This window comes from Salmo trutta, chromosome 1, assembly GCF_901001165.1.
Source record: "Salmo trutta chromosome 1, fSalTru1.1, whole genome shotgun sequence".
Classification (NCBI taxonomy): domain Eukaryota; kingdom Metazoa; phylum Chordata; class Actinopteri; order Salmoniformes; family Salmonidae; genus Salmo; species Salmo trutta.
In genome coordinates this window covers 10,778,332-10,801,155 of record NC_042957.1, presented here as the reverse complement: position 1 = coordinate 10,801,155, position 22,824 = coordinate 10,778,332, and the positions used below count along the sequence as shown (strand labels likewise).

Here is a 22,824-nt window from a genome sequence, read left to right as displayed (position 1 = left end):
CTTTACACCAATAACATCAAACGCAGAAGTGCTGACTGAACACTAGTGATGACGCCGCAAAGCCCCCTCAGTGTATTCCTCACTGTAACAAAGGTAATAAAACAACATTCAAAACAACACTCAAAACAACACTCACTTCAAACACTGTGCTGCCACCAGGGAGGGAAAGGGACGGGTTGGAACAACACGCCATGCAACACAGACACTGATTAGTACAAATAGAGAATCTCCATAACAAGGACTACATTCATTCACTGGCTGCGCTGTTAGCCTTGCTTGGAAACAGTTACAAAACAACGGACACACTGTTCAAAAAACATTCGATACACAGTTGAAAAACAGCTCAAACCAAACAATAATGAAGAGTTTGTATGTTATTTCTGAGGAAATAGCAGTAGACAGCAAGTATTTCATCAGAGGACAAGAGTGTATCAAAGACAGGAGTAATCACTGATGTACAGCCAGTATACGTTGTCTAGAGTTGAAACTGTTTCGTGCAGTTTCTCTCGATGCCAAACACACTAGATCCTTTATGATTTCCTCTGTACATCTGCATGAGTATTTAGGATAGCCTCAAGTAAATGTATGTATCAGGAGTAAACCATATCATCTTGTTTGTGAGTGAATGTTATTCTATTCTGTGGTAGTAGATTGTGTGCTTCTCTCCTACCCTATGAGTCAGAGGTGTGTGTGTGTGTGTGTTTGCTTCTGCACACACATGCATGCTCGTGAGTGTGTCTGTGGTCTGTGAGTGTCTGTGTGTGCGTGTGTGTGTTTGTATGCCTCTATATGACATGGGGAGAGGTCTGGCCGTAATAAAGAGATGCTCTGCTTTTTTGACACCACACTCCACAAAGCAAGTTCTGCAGGCTCAAGTTTTGTAAAATCTTGATTATTGTCCAGTCGTGTGGTCCAGTGCTGCAAGGAAAGACCTAGTTAAGCTGCAGCTGGCCCAGAACAGAGCGGCATGTTTTGCTCTTCATTGTAACCATAGGGCTGATATAAATACTATGCATGCCAGTCTCTCTTGGCTAAGAGTTGAGGAGAGACTGACTGCATCACTTCTTTTTATAAGAAACATTAAAGTGTTGAAAATCCCGAATTGTTTGCATAGTCAATTTACACACAGCTCTGACACACACGCTTACCCCACCAGACATGCCACCAGGGGTCTTTTCACAGTCCCCAAATCCAGAACAAATTCAAGAAAGCGTACAGTATAATATAGAGCCCTTATTGCATGGAACTTCCTTCCATCTCATATTGCTCAAATAAACAGCAAACCTGGTTTCAAAAAACAGAAAAAGCAACACCTCACGGCACAACGCCTCTCCCCTATTTGACCTAGATAGTTTGTGTGTATGCATTGATATGTAGGATATGTGTGCCTTTAAACATTTTTTATGTAGTTCTGACCTTGAGCTGTTCTTGTCTATTGATGTTCTGTATTATGTCATTCTGTTTTATGTTTCATGTTTTGTGTGGACCCCAGGAAGTGTAGCTGCTGTTTTTGCAACAGCTAATGGGGATCCTAATAAAATACTGAAAAAATATGAGTGTGTCTGTATAAAATATGAGTGCGTCTGTATGCGCATGCACACGTGTGTGAGCTGTGTTTGGGCGTATTGACACAAACCCTAGCATCTCCAGGTTGATCTGAGTGCTGCCTTGGGGCTTCAACACACAACTGCTTCCTTATTCTGGAGTCTTACAAAAGCTATTGATTTCACGCAGGTAGCTTGTCTTTTACATTAATATCAGATCAAACCAACTACCTCCATACAGCATTGTGTTATTTTGGGACGTACTTCTTTATTATCAACACTGATTTGTATTCTCCTGGTAACCTTGTTACATAGTGATGAACAAATTCAAGATGGCAACTAGATTTTTTATGTTTCTTCATCAGAGTACAGTATGTAGCTTTAGTGTTGTTTTGGCTTCCTCATCAGAATACTATTTGTAGAGTTAGTGTTGTTTTGGCTTCCTCATCAGAATACTATTTGTAGAGTTAGTGTTGTTTTGGCTTCCTCATCAGAATACTATTTGTAGAGTTAGTGTTGTTTTGGCTTCCTCATCAGAATACTATTTGTAGAGTTAGTGTTGTTTTGGCTTCTTCATCAGAATACTGTTTGTAGAGTTAGTGTTGTTTTGCTAAGTATAAGATGTGGTGTCTAGATAGAGACGCTGGGAGATATTTTTGTCATTGGGAGGATTTTTAAGAGGATTTCGAGAGGATAGACAAGACAGAAGGATAATACATACTGATTGACTCTGAATTTATTGCGATTGAGAAACCACTGGAAGTAAAGTATCTAATTTGCATATCAGGCTAATTAACTACTTTAAAGCTACCTCATTAATGAGGAACAAACCAAACTCAACTCTGAGTCCAGGAGAGAAGTGACCATGGCAACCGTTCATTATTGTTAATGTATTAAGATGCTTAGTTATTTTTTTATGACACGATTAAAATATTTTCGCTGAATTGCAAAAGAGCGTAATTTATTTCACATCACCTTACAAATTCATATGTTTTCATGTGAAGTAGTAGGATTAGGAGGAATACAACATGTGTTATTAGAATATGTCAAAACCGATTCTGAGGTATTACTTATGTTACCATAATGACATAGTTATAACCTATGCTGACATACTACTTACAGTATGTCACTATAATGACTTAGTTATAACCTATGCTGACATACTACTTACAGTATGTCACTATAATAACTTAGTTATAACCTATGCTGACATACTACTTACAGTATGTCACTATAATGACTTAGTTATAACCTATGCTGACATACTACTTACAGTATGTCACTATAATAACTTAGTTATAACCTATGCTGACATTGCAGACATATTACAAAGACGCCAGTAAAGACATTCTCTATATCTTTAAGGTATAAGGCATATTGCATCTCAAAGAACCCAGGATGTCAGGTTATATGACATGTTTGACCAACTAAGCCCCCAAGGATGTACATATTTCCCTGGGCAAGGCAATGCCATGTCTCTTAGTAGGATTATGACGTCTTCTCCACTAATGACATAGGATTGTGATGTAAGCCAACTCTGCAGGGAGTGAAAATCTGTCTCATTTGCCTGGTAGAAATTGTTTACATTCTGTGGCAGCTCAGTGACCAGAACTGATTCATTACATCGAAATCCAACTCTGAGATAATTGCTGTTGCTTGTGATCTTGGCAAAAACATCCAGCCATCTTGTCTTCTACCTAGCATAAGGTTACAGAGGCGTTAATGAGTGTTCAGAAAACAGGCCTCTGTTTGCTCATACACACACACACACACACACACACACACACACACACACACACACACACACACACACACACACACACACACACACACACACACACACACACACACACAAACGCACAGACAGTTATTGAAGGCAGGAAAAACTGTACCTTGAACTGAACCTCCTCTGCAATTGATTGTTTTTTTTTCTAGTTGTTTAAGATAATGACTTTGTTGATGCATGGGCAGTCAGCGACCTCCACCTTTCTCTACACTAGGCTTCCAACAGAATACTGTCACAAAACAGCGGATCTGAATTTTCAGGGGCCATGTTTTAATTGCAACAACACATTCAGAATGTAATACACCTGTACATGAATAGAGAACTTATGATTGGCTCATATTATTATTTATTTTAACCTTTATTTAACTAGGCAAGTCAGTTAAGAACAAATTCTTATTTTCAATGACGGCCTAGGAACAGTGGCTTAACTGCCTTGTTCAGGGGTAGAATGACAGATTTTCACCTTGTCAGCTCGGGGATTCAATCTAGCAACCTTTCGATTACTGGCCCGACGCTCTAACCGCTAGGATATCTGCCACCCCATATGACCTAGATCCCATCCATTAGGGAAAAATCCACAACAAGTGAGACAAAATGGATGAGCGGATTTTCTTAACGGGAGAGTGTTTGAGTTGACTGCAGAAAGATGGCTGTAGCTGGTATCTTGTGGAAGACTGGTGCTTAGAAAGTTGGTGCAATGTATCCAAGGGTTAATATGAAGCCAGTCCAGACATAAGCACTGATGTGAGGTAAGATGAGGGATTGAGAAAAAGAGAGAGAGAGAGAGAGAGAGAGAGAGAGAGAGATGGAAACATGGGGAAACAGCAATAGAGTTAGAGGGGGAATGTGTGTGTGTGTGTGTGTGTGTGTGTGTGTGTGTGTGTGTGTGTGTGTGTGTGTGTGTGTGTGTGTGTGTGTGTGTGTGTGTGTGTGTGTGTGTGAGAGAGAGAGAGAGAGAGAGAGAGAGAGAGAGAGAGAGATGGAAACATGGGGAAACAGCAATAGAGAGAAATTGGGAATGTGTGTGAGAGAGAGAGAGAGAGAGAGAGAGAGAGAGAGAGAGAGAGAGAGAGAGTGAATGAAAGATAAAAAAGAGAAATGAAGAAAGATTACAAAAGAAACATTTTAAAGGCTACACTTCTGAAACTCCAATAAAGCCAGCTGGCTTTGGGCTGTGTTGGAAAATGGAAAGTGGGCTTTAAGTGTTGGAGGAGAGCAGAGGCCAGTGGAGCGGAAGGAGAGGGAGGAGGGCCCAGCAGCAGAGCTAGACCATAGCCATTTGGCCCAGTGTGAGAGTGCTCATTTACCATGTTTAAGATTGTGTGACCAGGGGCTCAGCTGGACTTGAGCTACACCGTAAAAACTATTGAGCTAGTTATACTTTAGAAAATGAGGCGACTACTTCTAACGTTAACTACATGAGCCTTTTGAGTATTTCCAGCATGAGGTATTTAAAAAATATACACATTTTAAGTCATTTAGCAGACGCTCTTATCCAGAGCGAATGCATACATTTCATACATTTTAATTTCCGTACTGGTCCCCCGTGGGAATCGAACCCACGACTCTGGTGTTGCAAACATCATGCTCTACCAACTGAGCCACACGGGACCATTATATTTGTAATATAATGTTCCACAAACACTAACATATTAAGTCCAGAATAATAAAAATGGCTAAGATCCAACTTAATTTGATCAATTCCAAAACTGTTATTAATGGATAAATGTACATCATCTTTCTGATAAGTCCCTTTCAGTTGTCTTAATGCTTAACATTACTTCATGTTTTTGGATGATTTGCCATTTTAGCCCACATTAGCAGGCATTGTTGGGCACCGTGTTCATTCCATCAGCAATAACTGGAGGTAGAACTGCGTTGACGTTTGCTGTGTTTGCCTGTGTCATTACGAGTGTTGATGGTTGGAATGGGTGGCATCATTCATTAATTTGTCTGACGGTTTTAATATCTGTTCATCAGGATCCATTACACCTCATTTTCTTTCTTCAAACATGCCTACAACATTATGTAAAAGTATCATAAAGTCCCCCAAACATTTTTACCACATTCCTCTAAAAACAGAGCCACCTGGCAAGTTGTTGCAAGAAGTAAACATGATTTAGTTGAGATAAATAGATAGAACATTTTGCAGTTGTTTTGACACTCAAATACTTGTTTAGATTATGCATTTATCATCTGTTGATTTTGTTTTTTGAATTTCAGGTTGGTAAACAAATGAAATAAAGTACTAAGTATATTGAAGTAATGAGAAGTAACTCGATTTTTTAATGTTAAAATAGCTGTATTTTCAAGTATAATTTACTAACCAACTGAATATACAGACTATACAGCTGGTCCTCTAGGCCTGTCCTCATCTCTGGGCTTATCCAGAATCTCCACAACTTCTTATAAAGTATGTATATTCTTATATAGCATGCAGTAGCTCATACCAATAGGAATAATTCATGATATCCTAGTGCATTATAGTGCATTATATTTACAGCTATGCTTGCATATTTGTATTGGAAGCAACTGCAGCCTATATGCTTGAGTGTGTAGTCCTATGTAGTACAAAGGGCTGTATAACCAGTATAGGGAAAACTCATTGGCGGCTAAGTGTCTCTTGGGTGACGGTATGACGAGGAAGCAGCCGCGGTGATGGTAAACCCTCTTCCAGAGCTACACACACACACACACACACACACACACACACACACACAAACACAACCCTTCTCCCCCACCTCTGCGATAATGACAGTAGCACCCACTGTGGTGTCCCTCCTTGCTCCTCTGAGCTGCAATATTAACATCCTGACCTGGGAAGTGCCTCCGACTGCAATATTCCGTGTTACCCCGGTAATCCCTGCGCGGCCAGACTAGTTTACCGTAGCCTCTAGGCCTATAGCAGCCCAGCCATGCTTATAGCCCCGGTTTACCCCCTTGAAAAGTGACACACACACAAACACACACAGTTCAACTACACTTAAATGAGAAGGGTGTAGTACTATTTCACCTGGGTGAATGGTAAATCCCCACACCCCCTCTCAGTAGGCTGAATCTCCAAGGCTTGGCAAAGGGTCAGACAATTGGGTTCAAATAGCATTTGTTTTCTTTCAAATACTTTAGTTGGGCTTGCTGTCCCAATGTAACTAATAGAGTAGTCCCAGAAGTGCAAATCCAGCTCATCTGGCACCCTAGTCATGCTCAATGCAACGGTCAAAGTATTTGACAGAAAACAAACACTATTTGAAACCAAGTCTGGGAAGGGGTGGCAGGTAGCCTAGTGGTTAGAATGTTGGGCTAGTAACCGAAAGGTTGCTGGATTGAATCCTTGAGCTGACAAGGTAAAAATATATAATTCTGCCCCTGAACAAGGCAGTTAACCCACTGTTCCCCAGTAAGCTGTCATTGTAAATAAGAATTTGTTCTTAACTGATTTGCCTAGTTAAATTAAAAAGTGTAGGGCTGGTGCAGCATAACTGGCATCATTGCACCATAGTAGAGTACACAGTGCCAAAGAGATAGGTGATGCAATACTATTCTGATCAGTAAAGAGTGAATGTAGTATGGTGAGGCATTGCATTGGTCTGAGAGTCCATGCTATGCTATTGAGAGATTGGCCTCACCACCTCTCAGCCATAAATTATAGATACAGTCATTATGAAGTGAATTTATCTTGTTAGGGGCCAAGCCATAGCTCTATGTTTTGCTGTAGATCTTCTGCTCTGCTTGTTAAGTAGTCAGGGGGAAGGAGAGGGCCTTGCCAAAAGAGGCTGGCGGGATGATGTCTGCCTGAAAATCGACATAAACTCAGTAAAAAAAGAAACGTCACTTTTTCAGGACCCTGTCTTTCAAAGATAATTCGTAAAAATCCAAATAACTTCACAGATCTTCATTGTAACGGGTTTAAACACGGTTTCCCATGCTTGTTCAATGAACCATAAACAATTAATGAACAAGCACCTGTGGAACGGTCGTTAAGACACTAACAGCTTACAGACAGTAGTAATTTAAGGTCACAGTTATGAAAACTTAGGACACTAAAGAGGCCTTTCTACTGATTCTGAAAAACACCAAAAGAAAGATGCTCAGGGTCCCTGAGCATGGTCTGGGGTGATGTGTCACAGCATCATTGGACTGAGCTTGTTGTCATTGCAGGCAATCTCAATGCTGTGCAGTACAGGGAAGACATCCTCCTCCCTCATGTGGTACCCTTCCTGCAGGCTCATCCTGACATGACCCACCAGCATGACAATGCCACCAGCCATACTGCTCGTTCTGTGCGTGATTTCCTGCAAGACAGGAATGTCAGTGTTCTGCTATTGCCAGCGAAGAGCCCGGATCTCAATCCCATTGAGCACATCTGGGACCGGTTGGATTGGAGGGTGAGGGCTAGGGCCATTCCCCCCAGAAATGTCCGGGAACTTGCAGGTGCCTTGGTGGAAGAGTGGGGTAACATCTCACAGCAAGAACTGGCAAATCTGGTGCAGTCCATGAGGAGATGCACTGCAGTACTTAATGCAGCTGGTGACCACACCAGATACTGACAGTTACTTTTGACCCCCCCTTTGTTCAGGGACACATTATTCCATTTCTGTTAGTCACATGTCTGTGGAACTTGTTCAGTTTATGTCTCAGTTGTTGAATCTTGTTATGTTCATACAAGTATTTACCCATGTTAAGTTTGCTGAAAATAAACACAGTTGACAGTGAGAGGACATTTCTTTTTTTGCTGAGTTTATTTATTGCGGCATTGTCAAGCATAGGAATTGCATAGAGAATGTGTTTGGCTTGCATCAAATGCATTCACACGGACACATGCACACATACACACAGACACACACTATAAGGAGTATAACGACACCAAGATGTTTTCTGGATCATGTACAGATCATAACGTCTGACAGGAAACATGTACAGGTCTAAAAAGGGCCTAAAATGGCCACTCATTCAAATAAAATACAATTCTATTAGTCACATACACATATTTAGCAGATGCTATTAGTCACATTCACATATTTAGCAGATGTTATTAGTCACATACACATATTTAGCAGATGTTATTAGTCACATTCACATATTTAGCAGATGCTATTAGTCACATTCACATATTTAGCAGATGTTATTAGTCACATTCACATATTTAGCAGATGTTATTAGTCACATACACATATTTAGCAGATGTTATTAGTCACATACACATATTTAGCAGATGTTATTAGTCACATACACATATTTAGCAGATGTTATTAGTCACATACACATATTTAGCAGATGTTATTAGTCACATACACATATTTAGCAGATGCTATTAGTCACATTCACATATTTAGCAGATGTTATTAGTCACATTCACATATTTAGCAGATGCTATTAGTCACATTCACATATTTAGCAGATGTTATTAGTCACATTCACATATTTAGCAGATGTTATTAGTCACATTCACATATTTAGCAGATGCTATTAGTCACATTCACATATTTAGCAGATGTTATTAGTCACATTCACATATTTAGCAGATGCTATTAGTCACATTCACATATTTAGCAGATGTTATTGCGGGTGTAGCGAAATGCTTGTAAAAATCAGTTTGTGATACAAATGTAAAAAGCATGTCAAACATCCTTCCTCCCATGAACTTTCTACGTGAGAATTGCCAAAACAACTTGAGATATCAAAAATATGGTCCGCTGCCACTGGCGTGGAATCACCTCATTCCCTATATAGTGCACTACTTTTAACTGAAGCCCAAAGGAAATAAGTGCACTATATAGGGAATAGCATGTCATTCGGGATGCAACACTGGCCACTGTTCTGTCAATGCCTGTCTGTCATTATGAATGTGCTGCTCTCCGTACTGTAGTTAACTGATGGGAGGTAATGGGAATGAGCTAAATATGGAGTCGTCACTCAAGCAACTGTCCTTCTATCTCTCCTCTGCACTCCTCTCCCACCAAGATATAGAGGGTTTGAGAAAGCAGGAAAACATTACTATCACCTATTACACTCCCTCATTTATGCATGAGTTTCAGGTACCCACACACTGTATGTAAGAGCATACACACACACACACGCACACACACACACACACACACACACACACACACACACACACACACACACACACACACACACACACACACACACACACACACACACACACACACACACACACACACACCTTCATCCAACTCCCCATTATCACACACTCTCCCCCTCTCAAAGTTCCAGGTGATCTTGTAGATAGCCCACTATCTCACCAATTACATGATGCAATCAACCAGCTCAACTTCAGCACATTTCCTGATGGTGGTGGTCATCTCAAGGTCCAACATTCAATGTATATCTTCAGTTCAAATGCTCAGGGTATATGAAATGGTGTGTGTGTGTGTGTGTGTGTGTGTGTGTGTGTGTGTGTGTGTGTGTGTGTGTTTGCGTGCGTGCGTGCGTGCGCGTGTGTGTGTGTGTGTGTGTGTGCGTGCGTGCGTGCATATGTATGAATGTACAGAGTATTCAGACCAATTGACTTTTTCCACATTTTGTTAAGTTACAGCCTTATTCTAAAATGTATTAAATACAAAAAATAAAATACTTATATAAGTATTCAGACCCTTTGCTATGAGACTCAGGTTTGAGCTCAGGTCCATCTTTTTTCCATTGATCATCATTGAGATGTTTCTACAACTTGATTGGAGTCCACCTGCGGTAAATTCAATTGACTGGACATGATTTGGAAAAGCACACACCTGTCTATATAAGGTCCCACAGTTGACAGTGCATGTCAGAGCAAAAACCAAGCCATGAGGTCGAAGTAACTGTCCGTAGAGCTCCGAGACAGGATTGTGTCGAGGCACAGATCTGTAGAAGGGTACCAAAACATTTCTGCAGCATTGAAGGTCTCCAAGAACACAGTGGCTTCCATCATTCTTAAATGGAAGAAGTTTGGAACCACCAAGACTCTTCCTAAACTGAACAATCGGGGAAGAAGGGCCTTGGTCAGGGAGGTGATCAAGAACATGATGGTCACTCTGACAGAGCTCCAGAGTTCCTCTGCGGCGATGGGAGAACCTTCCAGAAGGACAACCATCTCAGCCGCACTCGACCAATCAGGCCTTTATGGTAGAGTGGCCAAACGGAAGCCACTCCTCAGTAAAAGGCACATGACAGCCCACTTGGAGTTTGCCAAAAGGCACCTAAAGACTCTCAGACCATGAGAAACAAGATTCTCTGGTCTGATGAAACCAAGATTGAACTATTTGGCCTGAATGCCAAGCGTCACATCTGGAGGAAACCTGGCACCATCCCTACGGTGAAGCATGTTGCTGGCAGCATCATGCTGTGGGGATGTTTTTCAGTAGCATGGACTGGAAGACTAGTCAGTATTGAGGGAAAGATTAACGGAGCAAAGTACAGAGAGATCCTTTATGAAAATCTTCTCCAGAGTGCTCAGGATCTGCAGAGAAGAATGGGAGAAACTCCCCAAATACAGGTGTGCCAAGCTTGTAGCATCATACCCAAGAAGACTCAAGGCTGTAATCATTGCCAAAGGTGTTTCAACAAAGTACTGAGTAAAGGGTCTGAATACATATGTAAATGTGATATTTCAGTTTTTTTTATTTCATACATTTGCAAAAATGTCTAAAAACCTGTTTTTGCTTTGTCGTTATGGGGTACTGTGAGAAGATTGATGAAGGGAAAAAAATCTATCCATTTTACAATAAGGCTGTAACGTAGCAAAAAGTGGAAAAAGTCAAGGAGTCTGAATACTTTCCGAATGCACTGTATGTAGGTAAGTGTGGAATGTTAGTGTGGAATGTTAGTGTGCAGAACTGCCTCACTTTATATTCTCCTGTATTAGTATGACCAGTATAATACTTAGCAGTGGTGGGAAAAGTACCCCATTTTCATACCTGAGTAAAAGTAAAGATAACCAGTAAAATACTACTTGAGTGAAAGTCTAAAGTAATTGAGTTGAAATGTACTTAAGTATCAAAAGTAAAAGCATAAATCATTTAAAAAGTCTTATATTAAGCTAACCAGATGACACAATATATAATTTACAAGCAAAGTATTTGTGTTTAGTGAGTCTGCCAGATCAGAGGCAGTTGGGATGACCAGGGATGTTCTCTTGATAAGTGTGTGAATTAGGAAATGTTCCTGTCCTGCTAAGCATTCAACATGTAATGAGTACTTTTGGATGTCAGGGAAAAAGTACGGAGTAAAAAGTACATATTTTCTTTTGGAATGTAGTGGAGTAAAAGTAAAAATTATCAAAAATATAAATGGGTAAAGTACAGATTCCCTAAAAAACAACTTAAGTAGTACTTAAAAGTATTTTTACTTAAGTACTTTACACCACTGATACTTAGATTAGAATACCAAGAGTAGAATACCTAGATTAGAATACCTAGAGTAGAATACCTAGAGTAGAATACCTAGAGTAGAATACCTAGATTAGAATACCTAGAGTAGAATACCTAGAGTAGATTACCTAGAGTAGAATACCTAGAGTAGAATACCTAGAGTAGAATACCTAGATTAGAATACCTAGAGTAGAATACCTAGAGTAGAATACCTAGATTAGAATACCTAGAGTAGAATACCTAGAGTAGAATACCTAGAGTAGAATACCTAGATTAGAATACCTAGAGTAGAATACCTAGAGTAGAATACCTAGAGTAGAATACCTAGAGTAGAATACCTAGAGTAGATTACCTAGATTAGAATACCTAGAGTAGAATACCTAGATTAGAATACCTAGAGTAGAATACCTAGAGTAGAATACCTAGATTATAATACCTAGAGTAGATTACCTAGATTAGAATACCTAGAGTAGAATACCTAGAGTAGAATACCTAGATTAGAATACCTAGAGTAGAATACCTAGATTAGAATACCTAGAGTAGAATACCTAGAGTAGAATACCTAGATTAGAATACCTAGAGTAGAATACCTAGAGTAGAATACCTAGAGTAGAATACCTAGAGTAGAATACCTAGATTAGAATACCTAGAGTAGAATACCTAGATTATAATACCTAGAGTAGATTACCTAGATTAGAATACCTAGATTAGAATACCTAGATTAGAATACCTAGAGTAGATTACCTAGATTAGAATACCTAGATTATAATACCTAGAGTAGAATACCTAGATTATAATACCTAGAGTAGATTACCTAGATTAGAATACCTAGATTAGAATACCTAGATTAGAATACCTAGAGTAGATTACCTAGATTAGAATACCTAGAGTAGAATACCTAGATTAGAATACCTAGAGTAGAATACCTAGATTATAATACCTAGAGTAGATTACCTAGATTAGAATACCTAGAGTAGATTACCTAGATTAGAATACCTAGAGTAGAATACCTAGATTAGAATACCTAGATTAGAATACCTAGAGTAGAATACCTAGATTATAATACCTAGAGTAGATTACCTAGATTAGAATACCTAGATTAGAATACCTAGATTAGAATACCTAGAGTAGATTACCTAGATTAGAATACCTAGAGTAGAATACCTAGATTAGAATACCTAGAGTAGATTACCTAGATTAGAATACCTAGAGTAGAATACCTAGAGTAGAATACCTAGAGTAGATTACCTAGATTAGAATACCTAGATTAGAATACCTAGATTAGAATACCTAGAGTAGAATACCTAGATTATAATACCTAGAGTAGATTACCTAGATTAGAATACCTAGAGTAGAATACCTAGAGTAGAATACCTAGAGTAGAATACCTAGATTATAATACCTAGAGTAGAATACCTAGATTAGAATACCTAGAGTAGAATACCTAGATTATAATACCTAGAGTAGATTACCTAGATTAGAATACCTAGATTAGAATACCTAGATTAGAATACCTAGAGTAGATTACCTAGATTAGAATACCTAGATTATAATACCTAGATTAGAATACCTAGAGTAGAATACCTAGAGTAGAATACCTAGATTATAATACCTAGATTATAATACCTAGAGTAGAATACCTAGAGTAGAATACCCAGAGTAGAATACCTAGATTAGAATACCTAGAGTAGAATACCTAGAGTAGATTACCTAGATTAGAATACCTAGATTAGAATACCTAGAGTAGATTACCTAGAGTAGAATACCTAGAGTAGATTACCTAGATTAGAATACCTAGAGTAGAATACCTATGACATTTGTAAAGCCCACATGTCCAGCGCTCAACCTTGGGTCCATGTTTTAATGTGCTGTTAAACAGTTGGCCTTTCAGAGTGCATGTTCAGAGTGCATGTTCAGAGTGCACGTTCAGAGTGCATGTTCAGAGTGCACATTCAGAGTGCATGTTCAGAGTTAATGTTCAGAGTGCATGTTCAGAATGCATGTTCAGAGTTAATGTTCAGAGTGCATGTTCAGAGTGCATGTTCAGAGTGAACATCCAGAGTTGATGTTCAGAGTGGATGTTCAGAGTGCATGTTCAGAGTGACATTCAGAGTGCATGTTCAGGGTTAATGTTCAGAGTTAATGTTCAGTGCACATACTGTACGCCTCCACTGATGAGTTGTATGTTGACCAAGCTTACTTTCCCCATCAAGCCAAAATGTCAGATACCTCCAGAGTCAAAGATCATATGGAGAACATAAAGATTTAACTCATAAAGATAATCTACATGAAGATAACCTTACAAAGATAACTAACAAAGATAACCTACATAAAGATAGCATAACATAAATGTAACATAATATAAAGATAATCTACATAAAGATAACATAACATAAAGATAACCTACATGAAGATAATTTAACATAAAGATACCATAACATAAAGATAACGTAACATAACATAGAGATAACCTACATGAAGATAACCTATATAAAGATAACATAACATAAAGATAAACTAACATAAAGATAACATACTGTACATAAAGATAACATGATATAAAGATAACATTACATAAAGATAACATTACATAAAGATAACCTGACATAAAGATAACATGACATAAAGATAACATGACATAAAGATAACATGACATAAAGATAACATTACATAAAGATAACCTAACATAAAGATAACATGACATAAAGATAACATTACATAAAGATAACATAACATAAAGATAACGTAACATAACCTACATGAAGATAACCTATATAAAGATAACATAACATAAAGATAAACTAACATAAAGATAACATACTGTACATAAAGATAACATGACATAAAGCTAACATTACATAAAGATAACATTACATATATATAACCTAATATAAAAATAACCATAACATAAAGATAACAAACATAATGTACAGTAGGGCTGCACAATATAATTGTGTAACCGACAATTATGGGCAATAACCGTGAATTAAAAAGAAAATTGTCATAATCGTCTTAATACCTTTATTTTATGAGGGGGGATTATAGTTGATTTTCAAGTAAATAGGTATAGTTTACCCGAAAGCAGTTTTAGTTTTTACATGATGTGGGTAAAGATGGTATTCATTTAACGAGCAGAATGGAGCGGTTGGGAGGAGAACACTGGCGTACAGGACACCTAGTCCCTGCAAGGAGCGAGGGCCCACGAGCTCTGGGGCCATTGTGCCTGTAATCAATGTCTTGTTTTTGACAGTAACCCTCCAAAAAGTAATTCCTAAATATTTTCCATTTCTATGTGTACTAGGAGGCTAAGTGTTTGTTTTTTGGCCTTGAGGAATGTGACTGATCGAAGCGCCTCAGGACCTCTTGCCGTTATCAAGGCATCAACGGCGCCAGCGCAACAATGAGTGGAGCTTACTCAGGTGTTTAAAAGTAGATATCAGACCAAGAGCCTAATGTTGTTTTATGATATTTTTTGGGGGGAAAACAATCTGTGCGCAGAAACGATAGTTATAGGGATGGTTAAAACCAGCTTGGTTGCCATAGCAACATCAGGGAATCTGGGCAGAAGGGAGTGGTGCTTCAAATACAGCTGTTCTGCAACATCTTTAATTGAGCCTCACATTCTCGTTAATTGCCGGCCTCAAATCATTACGGAAAGAGATGATCTGTATAGGAAGTTCTGGGAACAGGTTGTCTGGACACTAGACAGCCAATAAATTGGCAGGTGCAAACAGATTCTCATCTTTAGGGGACAACAGTTTTTAAGGGCTCAAATTAAAATATCTGTTTGCAAGTTTCTTCTTACTGGTTAACTGGTGTTTCAGTTGAGCGGTTGCAATATGAACAGTCCCTTATCTCTGGTATATCTTGGCATGCATCATTCAAGACTTAGTTTAAATTGTGTGCAGTGCAATGAACATATAATGCACAATGACTCAGGATGACTTCAGAAGACCAGGGGAGTCTCTCAAGTTGGATTTCATTTCATTTACTTTGATTGCAGCCCATTTGTGTAGACTATTAGTCAAAACCTGCTGAGTTCAACAATAAATAGTGGCTAAATGTATACTTAAGCTAAGGATTTTCCTCATTGTTAGGCTATTTGATGTGTAATTTTTATAAAAAATGTATAAAAAGCATCTAAATAGCAGCTAAATACTGTATATAGCAATAAGTAGTAGGCTACACTGCATAATAAAACAATCCCTAGTAAGCTAGTGTTTTGAGGGTAGACTGGCTGTATTACTTGGCATTAATAGACTGGTTTTACAAACAACTTCTATCCAGAGAGCAAAGACGGCTCATGTCATGTAGATTCAGATAGGCTATACAGGTCAGCTGTTGGGGGTTCCAGAGAAACTGCGTTATGCCAGTAGAAAAGCTTCATTTCCAAAAGTGCCCAGCAGTCAAAACAATTTGGGTTGTCCAAACACCATAATGGTCACAGTCTTACAATACATTTCCAATATCACACCACAGTACCTTTGACCTCCAATCTCTTTGCTACTGTAGCTAGCACCATTAGTACTACTGCATTACAATAATTACTAGCTAGCACCATTAGTACTACTGCATTACAATGATAACTAGCTAGCACCATTAGTGCCTCTGCTATTACAATAATTACTAGCTAGCACCTTTAATGCCACTGTCATTACAATAATTACTAGCTAGCACCATTAGTACTACTGCATTACAATAATTACTAGCTAGCACCATTAGTACTACTGCATTACAATAATTACTAGCTAGCACCTTTAATGCCACTGATATTACAATAATTACTAGCTAGCACCATTAGTGCAATTCATTACAATAATGACTTTCTAATTTAACTAAGCAAGACAATAATCAGGATGAGGGTGATGATGGTGACTGTGATGAAGAAGATAATGACGATGACGACGATGATGATGATAATGAACAGAAAGAGGATAAAGGAGAGGACAGTGTAGGAGACTGCAGAAAGATCAGGAAGTCTCAACTCTCAGAAGCTCTTTAAAAGGAACAGCACTGACATCTGGTGGAAACAGAGAGTACTATAGTACAGTCAAAGATGGTGGATAAATGAAGATGACCCAAGCATGCTGTTAACCATTGGAAAAAAGAGTCACTGTTCCAGTCTGCTTATGGCCAGGCACCACACCCCAATAGTGTAATTTTTGTCAATTAATCACATCTCAATCAACTTTTTCCAGTAGAATGTAGACACAAATATAATATTTTTTTGTATTACAATTTTTCTGAAATATTGTATTAAAATGTGCAAATTAGGTGATATTAATGGCCCAAAATAAAACCAAATTGATAAGTAGATGCAAAAATGTAATTTTAGCCTGTGGTGCCTGGTTTTATGGGGTGTCTCTCCCATAGGAACAAATGCGATACCAGCTGGGTCTGGTCTGCTTAGTTAACTGACTGTATTTGAACCAGACGCCAGCTGGGTCTGGTCTGTTTAGTTCACTGACTGTATTTGAACCAGACACCAGCTACGTCTGGTCGCTTAGTTCACTGACTGTGTTTGAACCAGACACCAGCTGGGTCTGGTCTGCTTAGTTCACTGACTGTATTTGAACCAGACACCAGCTACGTCTGGTCGCTTAGTTAACTGACTGTGTTTGAACCAGACGCCAGCTGGGTCTGGTCTGCTTAGTTCACTGACTGTATATGAACCAGACACCAGCTACGTCTGGTCGCTTAGTTAACTGACTGTGTTTGAACCAGACGCCAGCTGGGTCTGGTCTGCTTAATTCACTGACTGTATATGAACCAGATACCAGGTGGGTCTGGTCTGCTTAGTTCACTGACTGTATTTGAACCAGACACCTGTATATATACTAGAAAAAGTCTAGGGTACAGTACAATAATCACCTTTGCATCATGGTCTGTGAATGACCTTTCACCTCTCTGTATCCCCTGACCTATGTGACCTCAATGACCTACAATGACCTATTACTACAGACCATGTAGACACACATTTCCATTACAAATATGACCTGAGTAGCAATATAACACCAGTCTCTTAAGATTGCTTTTTTAGAGGAATCTTGAAAAGGGCATAAATCAGAATAAAACGAAATGAAGGACAAAAATATATATATTAAAGACCTGGCGAGGTATTTAGTAACATCAATATGATGTAATGAAGCTAAAATACTATACTTGTAGGTTAATGCTGATTCAGAGAAACAACTATTTTTGTTCAATTGCTATATTGTTTGAAGTCAATATAACTCCACAGAACATCCTAAATAATTTTAGGAAAGCCTTCTCTGCTAAACGTCTAGGCTTCTTACAGCACTAATAAGAGGCTGCATCTGAGCCCGTCGTCATGTGCAGTTGAACTTCAGGAACCCCGATTATGTTGCTGTCCGCTTCAGTGGTGCTGAAACGGCACTGTTAGCTTATTCGTTTACATTAGCTCTATACAGTCATGATACTTGAGACAAAGTAACCATGTTAGTTGTTTGGGGATATAGCTGGGCTGTCTATCTCAAATGGGCCATTGGAATCAGATGGTGCAGTATTGCCTTCTGGACAGTGGGTGACACTACTGTGTAAGTAAAGCCAGTAGCAATCCTGACCATTGAATAAATGATCAAAGTTGGACCTCTCACTCCTTTATAGGCGAAAGCTGTTTTAACATGAACGTAATCTCCACCACGTGCCTTGCGTGATTTTAGAATGTTATGTCTATAAAATCGCTCAACCACAGCATTTATTCGTAAATGGTCTGTATTGAGTGATGCCATAGATAATAGATCTTAGTCGTTTTAAGTCTGAGCCTATTTCGTCTAGACCTGTAGTCTTCGTATAGTCCTAATACTCTTAGGTGCAGGGGGCAAGTGAGTGGATATGTAGGACTGGGGAGTGGAGTAGGGTGAAATTGCCCCTAGAGGCTGATCTTGGATCAGTTTGGCATGTTCCCCAATGCTTTTAATTGTCTTAAACAATCATTCATTATAGTGTTACTGACTCTGAACATTTGCTGATTCGGCGCACATATCTGATTAGTAAGCTGATTGCCCATATCAATAAAACGTAATTGATTGAGCTGACCCCACTCTAGGAACTGAGATGGAGATGAGAGGGTAGACAGTGACTAGGTCACTGCCCATGCAAGGACATGGCGGAGTATGAATATGTCCACGTTTTATGGCCGTGCTTTATAGCTGTGTGAAGGAATAATTAATTGCATTGACCCTGGCCAGCCTGGTAGCTGGGACTGTAAACGGATTAGCTCTTGCCAGCGCTCTTTAATTTTACACCACATACATGTTTGGCACTTAAAACGATGGCATGTGCAATGTCAAAAAATTAAAAGTGGGCAAATTGACATTACGGCCTGCCATGCCGCGGAAGAGCCCATGCGTTTAGTGCACCGTGACCAAAAGGGCCATGGCCGCTTCCTCGCTCTCGGAGTGCTTATATAGGCTAGGTGACAGCCATACCTCTCTCTCTCCCCGACGCTGATGCAATGGCACAAGGTAGCAGATTGTCAAACTGCGGGCGAGTAGCCGCGGAGGGGACATAAACCCAATAATCGGTGCCACAGGGCTAACTATCAGTGCGGCTCCTGAACAGCAAACTGACACGGGCATACATGCGCACTGCAGTTTATAGTCAATTCGAGTCTCCTCCGACGGAGCCACATGCAGCAGTGACTATTCCGACCTCAGCCTTCTCCAGGTCCTGTTTCCGCCGCAGCCTTTTCCACCCGATTTTGGACCAAAACATAGCCGCTGCGTCAGACCGCAACTTCGTCAGGCCCCATCGCTCGGATCCCGCGGAAGCCTGGTGTGTCAAGTGAAGGTACGTGATTTTTCCCTTCTGGGCTGGCGGTCTCCGTGCATGGTGAAAACGTAGTGAGGTGAGCTCTGGGCTCGGTCCATATTATTCCAGTCCATCCTTGCCTGGCCTGTTGACTGCGTCGCGTCTGCTGTTGAGTTCATGGTGACAGAATAGCGGTCATGGTTGGGATGACTGGTCCCTTTAATAACACCGTTCTGGCCGGGTGTTCTGGCCGGGTGTTCTGTCCGTGTTCTGGCCGGGTGTTCTGGCCGGGTGTGAAAGAGAGTGCATGTCTAAAGCAGAAATCCACTTTAGTCTACAATGTATCGTACAATGTATCGTGGAAAGTATCCATTGAATTGATTAACAGGGCAGGGTAGCATGGTAGCCTATATCTGACATGCACATAATAAATTGTGAGGCATTTCAGATGTGAGAATTGTAACGTTCGGCGACCTGATGCTGATGTGTTGTTGCTCATACGCTGCAGATGTTTGCACTATTGTGATGTTGTCAGGGAAACTCTGAGCTGCACACCGATGAACACACTGGTTTAGAGGCGTAAATACAAAGTTAAGTGCTCTCACAGCGGCTTCTGACCTCACCTCTGAAAACGTGAAAGAAATGTTATTGATACATGACATGGTCATATTTATATGAGGGTGATATTAAACTGAATGGACAAAGCCTGTTGTCGGAGGAGTGAATGCTGCTAATGCCGTTTCGCAATCATAATATTTACCCTAATAAACATCAGAAATTACATTGGACTCACATCTTCCGTGCACGCGCCACGCACAACTAGACAGACAGGGCACGGGTTCGTCGGGTTATTGGTTGATGACAGACAGTGGTTAGGGTAGCCTAAGGTGCCAAGGGAAGAGTCAACCTGGTCTCAGAGCATTTCGTATTATTCTGTATATAAACCCGAGGCACAGCATTTAGTATGGTATATATTAATTTGTGAATGTCCATGATCCATTTCTTGTGATACATTATGAATTACAAATTTTGATAAATACAAATTTGCAAACATATGATATGTTACGATTTCAAATGTGTTGTGGCTAACGTTGGCTAGGTGACTAACACTAACGTTAACTAGCTAGCTAATTTTAGCTAGGCTAGGCATTAGGGTTAAGGTTAGGTGTTATAGGTTCAAGGGTTAAGGTTAGGGTTAGAGTTAGGGGAAGGGTTAGCTAACATGTTTACGGTTAGGGTTAGAGTTAGGGGAAGGGTTAGCTAACATGCTAAGAAGGTTCAAAGTAGATCAAAAGTAGTAGAAAAGTTGCAAATGACCTCAAATGCTATAGTTGTCCGTGATGAAATTAGAACACACAACCTTTGAGTTACTAGACGTTCGCATTTTACGCCTACCCATCCACCCCAACCAACCACTCTTATTTACTTTTTTTGCCTTAAGTAACCCTCTGTCTTATGTACTCATGCCAAATGGAACGTATCATACTAATTTGACGTCTGGTCTATGAGACCAGGCTGGAAAAGGTGATTCTTCAACCCAGCCATCCCTATGAGCACAAGATGTTGAAAATACCTCTTTCAACCGGTTTTGCTCACTGAGAAGCTTGGATCTGCATGTGATGCGACACGAGAATGACGAGCGGCCCATACTTCATATTGTGTGATCATTCAAGACACCGCAACACAGCCCTAGAAAGACTGAGAGCCTTGAGCTGCACAAGGGATTCTGACTCACTTTAATTCCCATCCAGATCCAGCCTTGTATATACTCACATTCTCTCTCTAACATGCACATGGTTTAGATTTCATGTTGCTGTTGTTTTGCCAACTTGAGTTTGAGTTTGGGTTCGTTTTGTGGTTACGAATGCATTCACAGGCGAGATCATAATTCAGTAGTCTATTGATCGATCTCAGTTGGCATGAACTAAAGAGTAGGGTTGGAGCACACTATTCTGATACATTGTATCATTCATTATGTATCAGGTCACTCAAGTAGTGGCCTTGGTGCTATACACATCCTATCATGAAGCCAACTGGGAAGGGTCTCTGAGGCTATAGCCTACACATCCCATCATGAAGCCAACTGGGAAGGGTCTCTGGGGCTATAGCCTACACATCCCATCATGAAGCCAACTGGGAAGGGTCTCTGGGGCTATAGCCTACACATCCCATCATGAAGCCAACTGGGAAGGGTCTCTGGGGCTATACACATCCCATCATGAAGTCAACTGGGAAGGGTCTCTGAGGCTATAGCCTACACATCCCATCATGAAGTCAACTGGGAAGGATCTCTGGGGCTATAGCCTACACATCCCATCATGAAGCCAACTGGGAAGGGTCTCTGGGGCTATAGCCTACACATCCCATCATGAAGTCAACTGGGAAGGGTCTCTGAGGCTATAGCCTACACATCCCATCATGACGTCAACTGGGAAGGGTCTCTGAGGCTGTACACATCCCATCATGAAGTCAACTGGGAAGGATCTCGGGGGCTATAGCCTACACATCCCATCATGAAGTCAACTGGGAAGGATCTCTGGGGCTATACACATCCCATCATGACGTCAACTGGGAAGGGTCTCTGAGGCTGTACACATCCCATCATGACGTCAACTGGGAAGGGTCTCTGAGGCTATAGCCTACACATCCCATCATGAAGCCAACTGGGAAGGATCTCGGGGGCTATAGCCTACACATCCCATCATGAAGTCAACTGGGAAGGATCTCTGGGGCTATACACATCCCATCATGACGTCAACTGGGAAGGGTCTCTGAGGCTATACACATCCCATCTTGAAGCCAACTGGGAAGGGTCTCTGAGGCTATACACATCCCATCATGACGTCAACTGGGAAGGGTCTCTGAGGCTGTACACATCCCATCATGACGTCAACTGGGAAGGGTCTCTGAGGCTATAGCCTACACATCCCATCATGAAGCCAACTGGGAAGGGTCTCTGAGGCTATAGCCTACACATCCCATCATGAAGTCAACTGGGAAGGATCTCTGAGGCTATAGCCTACACATCCCATCATGAAGCCAACTGGGAAGGATCTCGGGGGCTATAGCCTACACATCCCATCATGAAGTCAACTGGGAAGGGTCTCTGAGGCTATAGCCTACACATCCCATCATGAAGTCAACTGGGAAGGGTCTCTGGGGCTATAGCCTACACATCCCATCATGAAGCCAACTGGGAAGGGTCTCTGAGGCTATACACATCCCATCATGAAGCCAACTGGGAAGGATCTCTGGGGCTATAGCCTACACATCCCATCATGAAGTCAACTGGGAAGGGTCTCTGGGGCTATACACATCCCATCATGAAGTCAACTGGGAAGGGTCTCTGGGGCTA

The 22,824-nt window shown here is 40.5% G+C and overlaps 1 protein-coding gene across 4 annotated transcripts in view; it reads left to right on the top strand.

Annotated features, from left to right (window-relative positions):
* The first annotated feature begins 18,703 nt into the window (after nt 1-18,703).
* Nucleotides 18,704-22,824, top strand: part of LOC115159225 (alpha-(1,6)-fucosyltransferase-like) — a 194,025-nt gene continuing 189,904 nt past the window's right edge. For 2 of the 4 annotated variants that reach the window (XM_029708932.1, XM_029708764.1), the window contains exon 1: nt 18,704-19,508. The gene's annotated coding sequence lies outside the window, so the exon portion shown is untranslated. The remainder of the gene's footprint in view (nt 19,509-22,824) is intronic. The other 2 variants (XM_029709019.1, XM_029709108.1) reach the window with 2 other exon arrangements.